Source organism: Neoarius graeffei, chromosome 27 (genome assembly GCF_027579695.1).
Source record: "Neoarius graeffei isolate fNeoGra1 chromosome 27, fNeoGra1.pri, whole genome shotgun sequence".
NCBI classification, from domain to species: Eukaryota; Metazoa; Chordata; class Actinopteri; order Siluriformes; family Ariidae; genus Neoarius; species Neoarius graeffei.
The window spans coordinates 3,584,284-3,590,283 of NC_083595.1; positions in this window are offsets into that span (position 1 = coordinate 3,584,284).

Below are 6,000 nucleotides of genomic sequence, written 5' to 3' on the forward strand. Positions count from 1 at the left end.
CTTCGCTGGGGGGGAAAGAGCCTGAGTTTGTGCGGGAGGTTGAGAGGTACCGGCTAGTGATAGTCGGGCTCACCTCCACACACAGCTTGGGCTCTGGAACTCAGCTCCTCGAGAGGGGCTGGACTCTCCACTTCTCTGGAGTCACCCACGGCGAGTGGCGGCGGGTTGGTGTGGGCTTGCTTATAGCGCCCCAGCTCAGCTGCCATGTGTTGGAGTTTACCCCAGTGAACGAGAGGGTCGCCTCTCTGCGCCTTAGGATTGGAGAGAGGGCTCTTGTTGTTGTTTGTGCCTATGGGCCGAATAGCAGTATAGAGTATCCGGCTTTCTTGGCGTCCATGGGAGAGGTACTGAGAGGTGCTCAGACTGGGGATTCCATTGTTCTACTGGGGGACTTCAACGCTCACGTGGGTGACAACAGTGACACCTGGAGGGGTGTGATTGGGAGGAACGGCCTCTCCGATCTGAACCCGAGTGGTGCTTTGTTCTTGGACTTCTGTGCTAGTCACGGTTTGTCCATAACGAACATCATGTTCGAGCATAGGGGTGTCCATAAGTGCATGTGGCACCAGGACACCTTAGGTCGGAGGTCGATGATCGACTTTGTTGTCGTTTCATCCGATCTCCGGCCCTATGTCTTGGACACTTGGGTGAAAAGAGGGGCTGAGCTGTCAACTGATCACCACCTGGTGGTGTGTTGGATCTGCTGGCAGAGGAGGAAGCCAGACAGACCTGGCAGGCCCAAACGTATGGTGAGGGTCTGCTGGGAATGTCTGGCCGAGCACTCTGCCGGGGAGGTCTTTAACTTCCACCTCCGGGAGAGCTTCTCCCAGCTTCCGAGGGAGGCAGGGGACATCGAGTCTGAGTGGACCATGTTCTCTGCCTCCATTGTTGACGCGGCTGTTTGGAGCTGTGGCCGCAAGGTCTCCAGTGCCTGTCATGGCGGCAATCCCCGAACCCAGTGGTGGACACCAGAAGTAAGGGATGCCGTCAAGCTGAAGAAGGAGTCCTATCAGGCCATGTTGGCCTCTGGGACTCCTGAGGCAGCTGATGGGTATTGGTGGGCCAGGCGGGCCGCAGCTCGGGCAGTTGTGGAGGCAAACACTCAGAACTGGGAGGAGTTTGGTGAGGCCATGGAGGAGGACTATCGGTCGGCCTCGAAGAAATTCTGGCAAACCATCTGGTGCCTCAGGAGGGGGAAGCAGTACTCTGCCAACACTGTTTACAGTGTGGGTGGGGAGCTGTTGACCTTGACTGGGGATATTGTCGGGCGGTGGAAGGAATACTTCGAGGATCTCCTCAATCCCATCATCACGTCTTCCATTGAGGAAGTGGAGACTGATGACTCAGAAGTGGACTTGTCCATTACACAAGCCAAAGTCACTGAGGTGGTTTGCAAGCTCCTTGGTGGAAAGGCACTGGGGGTGGAGGAGATCCACCCTGAGTATCTCAAGTCTTTGGATGTTGTGGGGCTGTCTTGGCTGACACGCCTCTGCAACATCGCGTGGCAGTTGGAGACAGTGCCTCTGGAGTGGCAGACTGTGGTGGTGGTCCCTCTTTTTAAGAAAGGGGACCAGAGAGTGTGCTCCAATTATAGTGGAATCACACTTCTCAGCCTCCCCGGGAAGGTTTACTCCAGGGTACTGGAGAGGAGAATTTGGCCAATAGTCGAACCTTGGATCCAGGAGGAACAATGCAGTTTTCGTCCTGGTCATGGAACACTGGACCAGCTCTATACCCTTCATAGGGTGCTCGAGGGTTCATGGGAGTTTGTCCAACCAGTTCACATGTGCTTTGTGGATCTGGAGAAGGCATTCGACCGTGTCCCTCATGGTATCCTGTGGGGGGTGCTTCGGGAGTATGGGGTTCAGGGCTCTTTGCTAAGGGCTGTCCAGTCCCTGTACGAACGGAGCAGGAGTCTGGTTCACATTGCCGGCAGTAAGGTGGGGTTTACATTAGACCGTATCAGCGGATCATCAGATTAACGTTTTTAAAACGATTAGTGTGCACACAGCAACACCAATACACGATTTGCGTGGACACAGCAACACCAATACACGGATACGCTCGGCTCCGCAGGCATCCTGCGCTCCAAATCACTCCGCCCTGAACAGCGAGTGCCCTCTGGAGGGTGCGCACTCTGGCCCTGCGCAGCTCACAGAGCGCGCGAGTGGAGTGCACGAGCAGTGATTTGGGACTGAGCCGCTGTGTGTGTGATCTCAGTGCATGTCGGGCATGCGCGTCACTTACCACTTGCAAGTGGAAGGATGGCAAGCCTAAAGACAATCATAACTACACAATGGGCAGTATTTGCATCAGTATTTGCAGTATTTTCATACTTTTATACTCTTTAATGAAAGGTGATACAAGGCGGAAGTCCGCGCCGTTTTTCAGCAGTCACATCACATGACCAACGCCAGTGAATCAGGAAGGTGGATGTCACAGTGACGTTGTCCAATGACGACGCCAGCTAGAGCTCAGCACAGCGTATCCGCGTATCCGCGTATTCTCAATGTTTACACAGCACCGGACCAGACACGATCTGGATTGAATACATGGACCCTGGCGGATTCCCGTTTCCCGGTGTTTCCAGGCGTTTTAATGTAAACGGACAGTGCATCCGCGAAGAAAACGAGACAGATACGGTCTAATGTAAACTTGGCCTAAGTCAGACCTGTTCCCAGTGCATGTTGGACTCTGGCAGGGCTGCCCTTTGTCACCGGTTCTGTTCATAATTTTTATGGATAGAATTTCTAGGTGCAGCCAGGGGCCGGAGGGAATCCTGTTTGGGAACCACAGAATTTCATCTCTGCTTTTTGCGGATAATGTTGTCCTGTTGGCTTCTTCAAACCAGGGCCTTCAGCATGCACTGGGGTGGTTTGCAGTCAAGTGTGAAGCGGCTGGGATGAGAATCAGCACCTCCAAGTCCGAGGCCATGGTTCTCAACCGGAAAAGGGTGGCTTGCTCTCTCCAGGTTGGTGGAGAAGTCCTGCCTCAAGTGGAGGAGTTTAAGTATCTCGGGATCTTGTTCACGAGTAAGGGAGGGATGGAGCGTGAGATCGACAGGCGGATCGGTGCAGCCTCCGCAGTGATGCGGTTGCTTTACCGGTCCGTCGTGGTGAAGAAGGAGCTGAGCCAAAAGGCGAAGCTCTCGATTTACCGGTCGATCTACATTCCGACTCTCACCTATGGTCATGAGCTTTGGGTAATGAACAAAAGAACAAGATTGCGGATACAAGCGGCCGAAAAGAGTTTCCTTCGCAGGGTGGCTGGTCGCTCCCTTAGAGATAGGGTGAGAAGCACAGTCACTTGGGAGGAGTTCGGAGTAGAGCCGCTACTCCTCCACATCGAGAGGAATCAGCTGAGGTGACTTGGGCATCTCTTTCGGATGCCTCCTGGATGCCTCCCTGGGGAGGTGTTCCAGGCATGTCCCCCCGGGAGGAGGCCCCGGGGAAGACCCAGGACACACTGGAGGGACTATGTCTCTCGGCTGGCCTGGGAACGCCTTGGTGTTCTTCCCGAGGAGCTGGCCGAGGTGTCTGGGGAGAGGGAAGTTTGGGCTTCCATGCTCAGACTGCTGCCTCCGCAACCCGGCCCCGGATAAGCGGATGAAAATGAGATGAGGTATGGAATGCAATGATGTGGAAGTTTCAAAATTCCATATTTTATTCAGAATAGAACATAGATGACATATCAAATGTTTAAACTGAGAAAATGTATCATTTAAAGAGAAAAATTAGGTGATTTTAAATTTCATGACAACAACACATCTCAAAAAAGTTGAGACAAGGCCATGTTTACCACTGTGAGACATCCCCTTTTCTCTTTACAACAGTCTGTAAACGTCTGGGGACTGAGGAGCCAAGTTGCTCAAGTTTAGGGATAGGAATGTTAACCCATCCTTGTCTAATATAGGATTCTACTTGCTCAACTGTCTTCGGTCTTTTTTGTCGTATCTTCCATTTTATGATGCGCCAAATGTTTTCTATGGGTGAAAGATCTGGACTGCAGACTGGCCAGTTCAGTACCCATACCCTTCTTCTACGCAGCCATGATGCTGTAATTGATGCAATATGTGGTTTGGCATTGTCATGTTGGAAAATGCAAGGTCTTCCCTGAAAGAGACGTCATCTGGATGGGAGCATATGTTGTTCTAGAACCTGGATATACCTTTCAGCATTGATGGTGTCTTTCCAGATGTGTAAGCTGCCCATGCCACACGCACTAATGCAACCCCATACCATCAGAGATGCAGGCTTCTGAACTGAGCGCTGATCACAACTTGGGTCGTCCTTCTTCTTTTTAGTCCGAATGACACGGCGTCCCTGATTTCCATAAAGAACTTCAAATTTTGATTCGTCTGACCACAGAACAGTTTTCCACTTTGCCACAGTCCATTTTAAATGAGCCTTGGCCCAGAGAAGACGTCTGCGCTTCTGGACCATGTTTAGATACGGCTTCTTCTTTGAACTATAGAGTTTTAGCTGGCAACAGCAGATGGCACGGTGAATTGTGTTCACAGATAATGTTCTCTGGAAATATTCCTGAGCCCATTTTGTGATTTCCAATACAGAAGCATGCCTGTATGTGATGCAGTGCCGTCTAAGGGCCCGAAGATCACGGGCACCCAGTATGGTTTTCCGGCCTTGGCCCTTACGCACAGCGATTCTTCCAGATTCTCTGAATCTTTTGATGATATTATGCACTGTAGATGATGATATTTTCAAACTCTTTGCAATTTTACACTGTCGAACTCCTTTCTGATATCGCTCCACTATTTGTCGGCGCAGAATTAGGGAGATTGGTGATCCTCTTCCCATCTTTACTTCTGAGAGCCGCTGCCACTCCAAGATGCTCTTTTTATACCCAGTCATGTTAATGACCTATTGCCAATTGACCTAATGAGTTGCAATTTGGTCCTCCAGCTGTTCCTTTTTTGTACCTTTAACTTTTCCAGCCTCTTATTGCCCCTGTCCCAACTTTTTTGAGATGTGTTGCTGTCATGAAATTTCAAATGAGCCAATATTTGGCATGAAATTTCAAAATGTCTTACTTTCGACATTTGATATGTTGTCTATGTTTTGAGATTTGTAAATTATTGCATTACGTTTTTATTTACAATTTGTACTTTGTCCCAACTTTTTTGGAATGGGGGTTGTATATATATATATATATATATATATATATATATATATATATATATATATGAGTGATTCCACGCTTATGGGTACTGAAATGGGGACATGAACTTATTTTTAAAAATTCACCTAAAACCATTTCTTTTTTTACCATCAGGTCACAAAACATGTAATCTTTAATGAATGATATGTTAAAAGATAACTTTAATTTTCTGAAATGTAATAAAAACATATTTATATGCCAAAGTCAAGCCTATGAGTTCCAAAATGATGTCTGTTACATTACTTCTGTTACGATTGTCCATCTCGCGTCTGTTACAAATTAATTACAATCTAGCTCTATACCATGTTAATCTTATTGAAAGAATGTGTATGTTTATTCTACTACACATGTTTATTAATTATATTTGCTAAAACATCACCTTCCTATGTTTCAAAAAGTAATTCTACATTGTTAAAATTGAGAATATATATGTCCACAACACTAATGTTACGTTCTGACTTTGGCATATAAATATGTTTTTATTACATCTCAGAAAATTAAAGTTATCTTTTAACATATCATTCATTAAAGATTACATGTTTTGTGACCTGATGGTAAAAAAGAAATGGTTTTAGGTGAATTTTTAAAAATAAGTTCATGTCCCCATTTCAGTACCCATAAGCATGGAATCACTCGTATGCCAAGTTTGTTTGTATAGCGCTTTTAACAATAGACATTGTCACAAAGCAGCTTTACAGAATCTGAATGACCCAAGACATGAGCTAATTGTATCCCTAATCTATCCCCAATGATGAAGCCTGTGGTGACGGTGGCAAAGAAAAACTCCCTCAGACGACATGAGGAAGAAACCTCGAGAGGAAC